The sequence below is a fragment of the Cupressus sempervirens genome, chromosome 3 (assembly GCF_028749045.1).
Source record: "Cupressus sempervirens isolate cs-2001-9-10 chromosome 3, ASM2874904v1, whole genome shotgun sequence".
In the NCBI taxonomy this organism is placed as follows: domain Eukaryota; kingdom Viridiplantae; phylum Streptophyta; class Pinopsida; order Cupressales; family Cupressaceae; genus Cupressus; species Cupressus sempervirens.
Window position 1 is genome coordinate 372,175,030 of NC_143120.1, and position 13,084 is coordinate 372,188,113.

At 38.7% G+C, this 13,084-nt stretch overlaps 1 protein-coding gene across 2 annotated transcripts in view; it reads left to right on the forward strand.

Moving 5' to 3' along the window:
- The window catches only part of AAE13 (AMP-dependent synthetase and ligase family protein), a 220,873-nt gene that overhangs the window by 104,011 nt on the left and 103,778 nt on the right, over positions 1–13,084 (forward strand). The window lies entirely within an intron of this gene.

A 13,084-nucleotide genomic window follows, 5' to 3' on the forward strand; every position in this document is an offset into this window, starting at 1 on the left:
TCTCCTCGAGCTTGTTCAGATTATGCAACCTTTCCCTCAGGCTTTCCATGTCGCCTAACTTATTTTCCAGCGCAATTCTCAAGCTCGGTATCATGAACTCTGCTGGTACCACTGCCTCCTGCCCGAACATCAACTGGAACGGTGTGTCTCGTTGTCACCTTGTACGCTATGTGGTATTCCCAAAGAGTAGAGGGCAGTTTTTCCTCCTGGTGCTCACTTTCGACTGCACATGACTTGTAGATGATTGCCACCAGGATCTTGTTTGTAGCCTCAGCCTGTCTATTTTCTTTGGTGTAGTATGGGCTTGATAATGAATGATAGATCTTAAATTTAGTAGTGAGCAGCTGGATAACATAGTTAACAAAGTGGCCTCCCCTATCACTCATTAACTACAGCGGAATCCCGTACCTAGTAATAATTTGCTCATAAATAAATTTGCTGTGCTTACTGCTGAGTTGTTCGGTAGTGCGCGTGCTTACACCCACTTGGTCAGATACTCCATTGCTACGACAATGTATTGACACCTTCTAGTTTTGCTCACCTTCAGAGGTCCGATGAAGTCCAATCCCCATCTTTCAAAGAGTTCCTACGCGTGCGAGGGGTTAGCTGGCATGAAGTCTCTCTTTAGAGGCTTCTCGGCCCTTTGGCAAGTGTCACAACTGATGACCCATTCCTGTGCGTCGTTGTACATTGTTGGCCACTACAGTCCTGCCAATAGTATCTTCCTTGCCGTGGTGTCGGGTCCCATATGTCCTCTTGCTGGTCCTTAATGCACTTCCTTCAATACTTTTGGTATTTCCTCCACCAACACACACTGTCGTAGGATGTGATCTGGTCCCATTTGGTACAGTAATCCATTAATCAATTGAAATGTACTGCTGCTTAATACCAATTTCCGTCTTTCATTCTCTAGCATCTCCTTCGGTGGTTGTCCCGTGGACAAGTACTCCCCAATACTTGTATACCATTTTGGCAATACTGCAATTTTTAATAGCTGTGCATCAGTGAAATCATCATTCACGCCGCCATTCGTTGGTTCACCTGTTTTGGTCCATGACAGATGGTCTGCGTTGACATGTTTCTTCCCGACCCGTACAATGATTTTGAAAGTGAATTCCTATAGCAAAAGTAGCCACTGACTGATTCTTCCTTGGATGACAGGTTTATTCACAGGTACAATAGAGCCTAATGGTCGACGTAGAACACGAATGGTGTCGCCAGCAAGTAATTTCAGAACTTCTGCACTGTGTAGACCATTCCTAATGCCTCCCGTTCCGTTGTATTGTAATTTTTCTTTGCCTTAGATAGTAGTCGACTGGCAAAATATATTGGGCGATCTAACTCGTGGCTACCTGCCTGCGCCAAAGTTGCTCCGATTGCATAGTTGGATGCATCCATGTGAACATGAAATTACTTGTTCCAATCTGGGTACGCCAATATAGGTGTTGTGGCCAACCGTACCTTCAACCCTTCAAATGACTCATCCTGTTCTTTGTCTCATTTGAATAGTTCCCCTTTGCATGTTAACCTATCCAATGGGTATGATATTTTGGCAAAATTTTTGATGAATCTTCTATAATAGCCTATGTGTCCGATGAATGACTTTACCTCCACTACATTTGTGGATGGCTGCATTTCCATTGACTTTGACTTTGTTCGGATTTTTTTTCAATCCTTCCTTACAGACTATATGTTTGAGTAATCTTCCCTGCGAGACCATGAATCTGCATTTCTTTGGGTTCAAGGCTAGACGCGCCCTTTGACATCTTTTCATGCATTCGCTCAACACCGCTAGATGTTTGTCCTTGGTGTTGAATACAAACTAGTCATCCAGGAATGCTTTGAAGTTTCCCATAGACATCTTGTCAAATATGTGTAGTATGACCTGCTGGAATGTAGCTGGCACATTGCACAGGCCGAATGGCATTTGGTTGTATGCATACACCCCATCTTCTACCACAAATGTTGTTTTCAGCTTGTCCTCTTCTGCTATGCAAATTTGATTATATCTCGAGAACCTGTCCATCAATGAATAGATCTCATGTCCAGCTACCTCCAATATACTGTCTGTGAACGGTATTGGGAAGGGGTCCTTGATTGTTACCGCATTGAGGCATTTGAAATCGATACATATCCTGATTTGGGTGGTATCCTTCTTCAGGGATATGACTATGGGCGACACCCATTCACTGGTTTGAACCTTAAAAATAATACCTGCCTCCAACATCCTGTTAATTTCTTCTGTAATCTACACCGCGTAGTTCTTATTCATTCTGTAAGGTCGCTTCCGTATATGTACCACATCTTTAACCAGCGGAATGCGGTGAACACATAGCTCCGACGGAACTCCCTTCAGATCCTTATATGTCCATGCGAATACATCTTTGTATTCCAAAAATATTTTAAACGCCGCTACTTTTAGTACTGGATCCTAGTTATCTCCTACCAGTATATTTTTTGGTTTTGCCTCATCTCCTAAATTCATGGTTTGTATTGTGGCTTCATCATATTTTATTTGCTTCCCTTCATCGAATTCATGTGCAAATGTTTCGTCCAGCAGTGCGTCTCCCTCTTTTATTTCCCCGAATTCTTTTGGAAATCCGTCTTCGTTGTGTCCTTCCTCTATCGTTAGTATGTTGCAGCTGTGGAATAGCTCGTAGTCCTCCATCTGCTAGTGGAAAAGGTTGTTTACGGAGTCCAGATCATCCTTTGTTGATCCTCCTTCCAATCGTAGGACTCCTTCCTGATCTGGTTCCATTTGTTGCTTCCCTTCATCCTCTTCCTCAAAATCTAATGACAGAGCCTCTTCGCCCACCATTTGCGTGTGTAAATCAATGATGAATTTTCGTCCTTTTCTTTCCAATGATATTGTATTCTTCTTCTAGTCATGCTTGACCTTCACTTGCATGAGCCATCCACGGCCCAAAATGGCGTCGTATCCTCTCCTTTTTAGTGGGATGACGACGAAGTTGAGTAGGAATGGTTGTGTTCCAAAAGTCACTGGTTGTGCCATCAGGACGCCGAGAGGTTTAATGTTGTGTTTGTCCGCTGTTAACAATTAGAATGTAGGTGGCCACAACGTTGGCTGTCCCAGCCTCTTCCAAGTATCCTCCGATAACACATTCATACCGGACCCTCCGTCCACAACTGTCTCTGTCAGAACCGTTCCCAAAATTCCCATCTCGACGACCATCAGATGCCGTCCGAATGTAAGGGCTAGCAGCATTGGGCCCTCTGCACTTGCTCTACTTTCTTTCTCCTTTCCTTGTTCTCCTGGTAATTTAGCAGTTGGAGCGATGTTTGTGAGTGCTGATTGGCGCTGAGGCATTGGGAGCAGCAGATCGTTTACTTTGATGGGTACCTTAGTTTGCAGTATCTGTCGTATGATGTTCTGTTCTGTGTAGTTCCTGGTTGAGGTACCTGTGGTGTCCCTCAAATGTGCTTTCTTCGCCTGTGTCGCTTTCTCAATCTCCGTCCGTGCTTCCTTCGGTGTCTTCTTTTCTTCCGTCGGGTCGAGGTACAATTTTGCTTGCTTTCGTGTGATTGCCAGAACCTCCTCTTTGTCTGTCTTGATGGTGATCAAATTCACTCTTTACTTCGGGCACTTGGCATCCTCATAATCTCGACGATTGCACCATCTGCATAACAATTTCGGTGCATTTTCAATTGTATAGTCTTGGGCAAAGTGGCCCCACAAATTGCATGCGCGGCGTTGTACCATCGAGCGACCATTCGCATCGTACTGAATTCGACTGCGACTCCCATTATTATTGTTGGCATTGTTGTTGTTTTGACCTCGCCTATTATTTCTGTACCCTCCCGATGTGGCACCCTCGTTGTTGGTGTTTCCACTCCCTCTTGATTCGGAAGCCTCTTGGGTCAGGAGCACTTGTTGAGGTCCTCTTGTTTTCATATTGAAGGTTCATTCTTTTGTGGAATGTCCCATGATTTGGCAGATCTTGCAGAACTAGTTCTTTGAATAGGATCCCTTCGTTTGACCTTCTGTCTTACATTCCGTGCACCACAGGTCATTACCCTTCGTCTCTTTCTACATGTTCTTAAATTCTTTCATCATTCGGATCATATCCTTCTGGAGAGCTCGGACCTTCTTGCTGCCCTTTTCGTCATCACTGCTCTCTTCTTCCGAGGACGCATTGTCATTTGAATCAGATGAGCTACTCTTCTTCTTTTTTGTTTTTTGCTCACTTTCTAAGTTCATCGACCAATTGTATGCTTCAGTATATGATGATGGCGGTACAATCTTCATTTTCTTCCGTAACTTCGGGCGTAGTCCTTCAATGAATCATCTCTTTTGTAGCCCATCCGCCAACTTATTTTCCATCTTGTTTATTAAGTCTTTTAATTTTTTGGCATATACTTGAACTGTTTCATTTTTTCCTTGCTTTGTGTTGTATATCTTTGCTAAGATCTCATTGTCGTCGTGCAGCAGTTGAAATTCAGTGGTAAATTCCTTTTTAACGTCCACCCAATTGGTTAATTTTTGGGGATCCGTATTGGCAAACCAATCAATTGCTATACCCCTTAGGGTTGCCGAAAATTGGCAGACTCATTCACTTGTATCTGTTATGCCATTCGCCCTCCAAATTGTGTCACATGTTTTACAGTGCTGGATTGGATCGGCTGTCCCATCACCATCAAACTTTGATAACTTTTCCTTTGGTCCAGCCATTATTACTTGATTGTGTGTACGAGCACTGTTCAACACTCCCACACCGGCGTTGTGCTGCACTCCCACACCGACACTCTGCACTCCCACACTGGCGCTTTGTACTCCCACACTGACACTCTCCAATAGTTGTCTTATTTCCAATAGGTGCGTTCTTTGGTGAAGAAGGGTCTTTGTTAAGCGAAGTTGTCTGTTTCGGAAGTGTATCACGGACGAAGAGTTCACTCTACGCTCATGCTCCCTCGGCACTCCGAGCCGTGCGAGTTAATTCCCTTCCGTCTGGATTCTCTTCCCTTGGCGAATATAGATTCAAAAATTTCTCCCTTGCTTCCTCCACCAATTCCACCCGCTATCGAGTCTCCTCCAAAAATTCCTCAGTGCTTCAGTATCCGTCGGCAATTTGCTGAAACTTCTGTTTGCGTTCGGCCTGTTGTACCAAAATTAAAATTTTAATGTGCGGTGCATATTCCATCTTTTCCCTTTAGCTTATTTCTATCCTTGTTAAGCTGATTTGGCATTAGTCTTCATTCTTCTACCTTTGATCCAGGTCCATCAGGCAATGATGCCAAATGTTTACCGTATGGGTAAATAGATCAATGCATATAAACAATAAACAATAATAGGTAACAGTACGCAGATCGTAGACAAGAACAATAGTACTCCTTTTACTATTCATAGATGCCAAGATATTACATTATGCTTATGATGATTATTACAATGATCTTGGAGGGTGTATATATACTTTCCTAAGAATCTTCTCAAAGGGCCGTCGGCTACAAAACAAGAACCTTCTTGAAGGGCCCGTCGGCTACATAGTATTTACCGATGACATCATCCCATCCGCTACACAGTATTTACCGACGACGTCATCCCGTCGGCTACATGGTATTTACCGACGACATCATCCCGTCTGCTACACAATCTCTACCGATGACACTTTGGGGATACACTAGCCTTGTATTGCATCAAATGGTATTAGAGAAAGGTTCATCTGATTAGTGACTTATCAGGCCATGGTTAATCTTGGTGGACTTGTCAAGACTTGGACTTTTTGGTTGTGAGGTGGCAGATCGTGGTTCTGGCTCACAATTGCAGAGGACTTGCACAAGTTTTGTTGCTAACCTGTTATAGACCTATTTGGCTTCTTATTGGTGAACAAATCACCAAAGATTGAGGCAGTTGCACCTTGTCTTGATTCAATACACTGCCTAGAAGGATGAATCCTAGGAGGTTGGAACATATGTTTGAAGAATTTAAGTCGGAAATGAGGAATGGGATCCGTAATGTCTTGAATAGCTTGAGAATAAATGCAAAAAAAAAGGATTAATATGTGGAAGCTGTTAAAGATCTTGAAAAATTGAAGTAGAGATTACTACAGGAGAGGAAAGATTGGTGAGAGCTATGACACAAGTTGGTAAGAGTCATAGGATGGAGGTATCGACTTTTCTTGGTGCTTTAGATTCTGAGAAATTGATAGATTGGATTAATGAACTTGAGGATTATTTTGAGCTTGAAAATATTGCAGATGCACAGAGGGTTAGGTTAGCACAAACTTAGTTGAAAGGTCATGCTGCCTTGTGGTGGAAAGAATTATAGAAAGATAGATAAGGTAATGATGAACCCAATATTAGTGGATGGAAACCTATGGTTTCTAGATTGAAGGCTAAATTCATTCTTGAAGATTATGGACTTGAATTGCTTAAGAGGTTGCAGAACTTAACGCAGAAGGATATGTTTGTAAAGTAATGCACTGAAGAATTTTACAAGGTACATATTAGATCTAGACATTGTGAATCTTATAAGGAAAAGGTTTCAAGGTATGTTAATGGTTTGAAATTTAACATTCATAATGAGTTGAGTATGTTGAAACTTGGTTCAGTTGAAGATGCTTATCAATATGCATGGAAGGCAGATGATAAGTTAGCAAGAAAGCAAGGTAAAAAATTGAAAAAAAGTAGAAAAGGGTAAGCATGTAGTTTCAAAGAAGAAATTTGTGTTCAAAGGTACTTGTTTCTAATGTGGTAAGGAAGGACACCTATTTGAATGTCTTGGTAAAAAGTTTGACAAACAAAACTTGGTAATACAGGAAGATTAGAAAGAGGAACATTTGATGTTGATTTGGTTTCACTTGATGTTGGAGAATCTCTTTTGATGAGAAGGATCATGTTGGCTATGCATGATGAGGAACTGGGGCAAATAATGAACTTATTCAAAACTATTTGTAAGTTTGGAGGTAAATGTTGCAAAGTTATTATGGATGGAGGTAGTATCGATAATCTTGTATCTGAGGAAATTGTCAGGAAGCTTGGATTGCAGAGATTGAAACATCCCACTCCAAATGTTATCAGTTGGTTTCAAGATGATCATTGGGTGTAGGTTACAGATCAATGCTTGGTTAGTTTCGGTATTGGACCTTTTAAGGATGAAGTATTAAATGATGTGGCTAACATGAGTGCTTGTCATATTTTACTTGGAAGACCTTGGCAATTTGATAGAGGAGCTATTCATGTTTGCACAAATAATTTTGTTATAGTTGAGTAGGATGGCAGAGAATTTGTTTTGATTCTTTTGAAGGATGAGGAAGGAGGAAGAGCAAAGAATCTAAGTGTTTTCAAGACTTTTAGTTTGGAAACAACAAAGCATGAGATTCCATTTACTATTGATAAAGGACTGTCTGATATGAGGAAGTTGTTTGATCTTGTGGTTAAGAATAGAGGTAAAGGGACGAAAACTTCTAATCAAATGAATCTATGCAAAAGGTATGATCCATTTGATCCTGGAAGTAGCAACAAATTTGAGTTATTTGATGGAGTAGTTGGTTGGAGCAGAAAGTTTGGGCAGACTTCTTTTTTGATTGGTGAAGAGGATTTACGGGTTAAGAATGAGTATGAGATTTATGTGCTAAATCCTTAAGATGTTCATAAGTCCTTATGGAATATCTTTTGTTACCTTTGGGTGTCTGATGTAGGAGCATCCTTGGGCTATTGGTAATCTTGCTTCCCCAAAAAGATAATTGCTTTGTTTTCTGTTTTCTAGTTATCTCTTTAACAATTTGATTTGGCAATCACTTGATTTCCCTTCCAGATTCCATGGGCTTGGCTTCTTATTGTGGACCTATCCTGGATCACTATCCTATGTTCGCAGAATTTAATATTATAATTAGTTGGATTATGATTTATCTTCTTGGGTGCTGATTTCATACATGGTTCTTTATACAATGCATGGTATTTGTTTTGATAAGGTTCTATTTTGGGAGTTAGCTTATGAGCTCTTAGATCTAGATTGTGGGATGGTGTGTGGACCTATATCTAAGGCCACCGAAGTTCTTATATTGTATCACGTATTTGGTCATCAATTCATTGTGGATCGGTCCTATATTGTATAACACGTTTCCTATTATTGAAGAATGTGAACTTAAAGCCGACCTGTGTGTCTAGAATCTAGATGGCTATATATCTAAAGTAATTGAGTTTGTAGAGCATGATGGGATAGAGAGAAGGAAGTGGTAGTTGAGGTACGAAGTATTGGGGTTGGTCTATAATCTGGAATGTATTGAATGTAACTGGAAAGGCCTTACAACCTGACATTTATATGGTCCATTTGAAGTAATTCAAGATTTATTGTTAATTAAAAGTGTTTGTTTTCAGTTGTATCTTGTTATATTTCTGCTGTGTTGTATTTGCTGGGGGTTTGGTCATCTCCTTTGGGGATACACAAGCCCTGTATTGCATCATAATCCCTATGCAATTATAAAACTGATATGATGCCAAATTGGCCACCAAACCCTTGCCACTGTAATTGATATAAAATCTGATCCTCAAACTGAAATAATTCCTTAAACCCTAGTCATCCCAAATAAAGGAAAGTTCATATAAAATCACCAACTCCAAAATGTCTGAAACTGCCTAGAAATAAGTGTTATTCCAGCTCCTTCTAAATGCCAAATACTTGTAAGAAGGTCAATGTGAATTCTTAAACTTATTCACCTAATAGGTTGAATGTGTTTTTGCGAATGCAAAACAGGAACTCCAAATGTTTCCAACCTCAGATTTCATTTAAATGAAAGTCAAAGTTCTTAACCTTCTTAAAGAGAAATTAAAAAAAACCAAGTATATCAAATGACTCCCTCAAATCCCCTTTTAATCCTCTCATTAAGTTTTTGGAAAGCTTATTTTAAATTCACTTCTTTATAACTTAAGTTGCATATGGGACATAATAATAAAGTGACTCCTTAGTATAAGTTCTTTACAAATATAATGTTACTTTAATATCCTTAAAACTTCATAAGTTGGCACTCCATCTGGCATAATATTTAAATACTTTGACATTCATATATTAAATGCACACTGACCCCTTACTTCCCCTTCAATCATAAACATATTTAACTAATTATATTGAAGTCAATGCGAGATGAGACTTATTTAATTAAATTATATCATTAAATTCTATTAAATGGCAAATATCAAACCAATAACTGATCCTGTCAACTTTTCAGATATAGCTACAGTGCCTTCTGACCATCTAGATGACTTACCATGAACATTAAGGACCCAAACATCCATGCGACTTATGAAAAATAGTATGGATGAAGTTATGTCTTGACAGACCTCTAGAAGGAAAACGACAAATGAATTGATTCACTGAGATGGAAAGTATTGATATAGATGCTCAAATGAGCAACCAAATAACTTGAATCACCCTTAGAGGGCCACCTATTCACCAAATTATCCTACAAGGACCACTAATAATAGGCCAACCTCTCAAATTTAATAATGCTTAGAAAGGCACAAAAATGGGGACATTATGTTGGGATCCTCCAAACTTTATTTACTAGTCCATTAGAATTTTTAATGCTCACACATTGACCAGGCAATTTTCCAGCTCACTCAAGTCATTGAACTAAATGGGTACAAAACAAAACATGTTTGCAAGGAATCAAACAAGCTAAACCTTGTGTATGATAAACCCAATAAACCTTTCCTTATTGACCCACCTATCACCTCCCCTCCCCTTCATTGAAGATCTCTCCTATAAAATTTCGAAGACTCTTGAAAATTGGGGCCTTCATTGCAGTTTCAAGCTAGTTCATACCCTTGGACATTGCATCCCTTCTCCCTTAGTCATAGGGTTAGCCAAATTTTTGGCTTAAGGTTCAAAAGCTGGTGTACCCATAAACAATGGAAAAAATTCTTCTAAACTCATCATAATATTCATATGAAGCCATTTTTGGATTTCTAGGCAAAAACAACTTCTAAAACAACACCCTTTGTTTGCGCATCTGAAGCAAGGTTAGGGCAAAAAAATCATTGACAAAAAGATTGTGTTCTGGTGCCATTGGAGGGTCGTGTCTGAAGTCTTTCGTCTATTACATTTTTTTTTGTGTCTACTTCACTCTACAATGTGCATCTTCTTTAGTATGCATTTGTCTGCATCTACTTTTCTTTGTTTGTCTTCTCCATTTGCTTCATTCACTTCCTATTTACAGACCTGTGCATGTATAGTTTGCCAAAACACTTCATCCGCGATGGCCATTTATTGTTGACAGTCTCAGCTACAATAACATTTTTATTTATTTGTTTAGGTTTAAAAGTTTAGTAAGATTATAATAATAAATGTTATTTTAATAACAAATGTTGTTTTTATTACTATGTTTTAATTTTTTATGAGATTATAATAATAAATGTCATGTTTATTACTTTTTCTATGAACGGTAAATATTTGTATCTGTATGTATTTATTGAAAGAAAAATATTTATATTCTGTGTATATTTTATATCTATTTATTAATTCATTATCAGTAAAATATTGATATTTTATATGTTTATTTATGATTATTAATTAATTTATTAGTATAGTACTTTATTATTATTGTTAATTCCATAGTATTCACAGCTTTATTTTATTAGTAAAGATTAGATAAAAAATTATTATTCTTTTATTTTATTTCTCTTTATTAGCAAGAAAAGTAAAAAAATATCATAATATATGAATGTTTCCACAAAGTTGCAAACCCTCTAGAGTTAGGAATCAGGGTTATATATTTATGATTTTTTGAAAATTATATAAGGCGAATTTATTTTCGATTTATTTTCAATTTTTTTGCCTTGCCTAACTTTATCCGAACTTCATAGTTGTTGAACTATGAAGTTAGCCTTCCCCGAAAGGTCCTTTAGATGGTCTCCACCATGCTGATGTCTACAAGGTAACTTTCTTTTGTGGCACATCGTATATTGGTGAAATGGGACAGTCTATCAACACAAGGATTAAAGATTATAAGGCCGGCACCAGACAAGAGTGTATTCTGAAATTGGCACTTGCAGAACATTCTGTTTAATAAAACATCATATACCCTTAGAAGACACTCAAATCTTGGCCAAGAAAGACAATTTCTCCAAGAGAAAAGTCAAAGAGGACATTGAATCAACCAACATATTGGTCCACTGTTGTATTTCAATAAATAATTCTAATAGATCTAGTCAGTTTATTTGTAGGATCCTATTTTACATTCAGTACATTTTATGCCTTGCAAGGTGCGTGCTGGAATCAAGTAAATTATTCAACCATTCATATTGAGACAATTCCAATTGCATTCAGTCAGTTTGAGTAGTGAAAGATCCCTGATGGATCTCTGCTGCAAATCTGCTGTAGATTTATTTTATTTTTTTGTTTTTTCTTGTTTATTAATTTTTTCTTGTAGAACTAGACGGAAATGCAGAAGAGTTTGTTTGTTTTTGTGTTTTTGATGATTATTCCACATAGAAATGAGAAGTAGCAAATGGCAAGAAAAGAGTCTGAAAATAAATAACAATATGCAGTAAAGTCAGAGTTGATACAAATCGTACCAGGCAGATCTCTGAATTATAGAGCCAAATAAAAGATCTAGTACATTTCCTCTAACAATGACGCCACAACTGGCTGATGAAAACGGGCTGCTAAGATGCAAGAATCTGCTGCTGAGTAACTGATTTTTGTATGTATCCAAGTGCTGCAAATGACAGAGTACGGCTGCAAGAAATGGCAGTGTACGGCTGCTAGAATTCACCTCCCATACGCCAAAGAACATGCCCAACAAAACAAACTGTAGGCCCAAGCTGAAGTGGCGTCTACCTTCCTCCTGAATACTGATGAAACTACTGACAAACCAATACCCAATGCTGCTGAGGGTTACGTCCCAGCCAGCAATTACCTTGGGGTTTGCGTCCCAGAATGCAAATCACTCAAGCAGAGCAAATTTGAAAAGAAGTGTTTGAAAAATATGCATAATCATGAGAAATGGCGCCCATCTCCTTATAACCCCTTGCAAAGCAATTCGAACCCTAAAGTGACCCCCAATTGGCGTTGGCTATAAAAAAATGAATTAACTCTTATTTTAAAGTGACCATGTCACTAGAAAATGACCTTTTCCACCATAGTAATAAATCCGTTCACCAAATTGCCCTGAGACCAAAGAGGAAGATTTAGAGAATTTCAATACCTTTCCAACGAGCTATCATAACATGGGATACGCATCCAGATGAGGCCAAAATTCCCTTATTACTCCAAAATGGCTATTAACTTAGCCTTATTTAAATATTAAACTCTAACTTAGGAAATATTAAAAATATAACCCAAATAGCCACAAACTGCCCAACTGACATCACAAACCATAAAATCATCCTGTCACCTGTCTGTGACTGAAGTCGGAAATCAAGGATTCACTGGCAGTCTCATCCCTAAAATCTAGTGATGCTCCTAAAATTTAGGAAACAAGCCCTATCCCTCTGAAACTGAACCCAAAGGGTCATCTCATGGAAACCCAGCCCTGGGCATGATCATACCTCTTAAAATGTAGGAATGAACCCCATAAATGTAGGAACTGCCTCCTAAAAATAAGGAACATCACCCAACTGATCAATACCCACCAGAAAACCAAGTCCCCAACACTGAATAAACATACTGGGTCTCTATCCAACCCTGTCAGCCTACAAGACCCCATAATAAGCTGACTCACACGTCTCTGTTAGACTGAGCTAGAGTGGGGACATGACAAGTAGATCAGAATTTGCGTTCAGCATCATCCAGTCTAGCTTGATTGATTGTATGATTTACTGTATATTGAATGGCTAGCAGCCAATATATTTCAGATAATTCCTTGTCCTCATTCTAATTTCCATATGCTCTACTTTGCCCACTTTTTTACTTTACCCACTTTGGGAACTCGGCAATAAAAAAAAAATTTAGTCACAAAATTTTATATGCATTTGAGCTAACACACTCTACACAATGCTTTTCAAATTGGCTGTTAGAAATGGACTATGGGTTGCTCCAAATGGATTGTGATCTACTCCAAATGTGATATTCATTCCTTTTAGATGCACTATGTACTCCTTTAAATGTGTGATGGACTTTTACAGATCT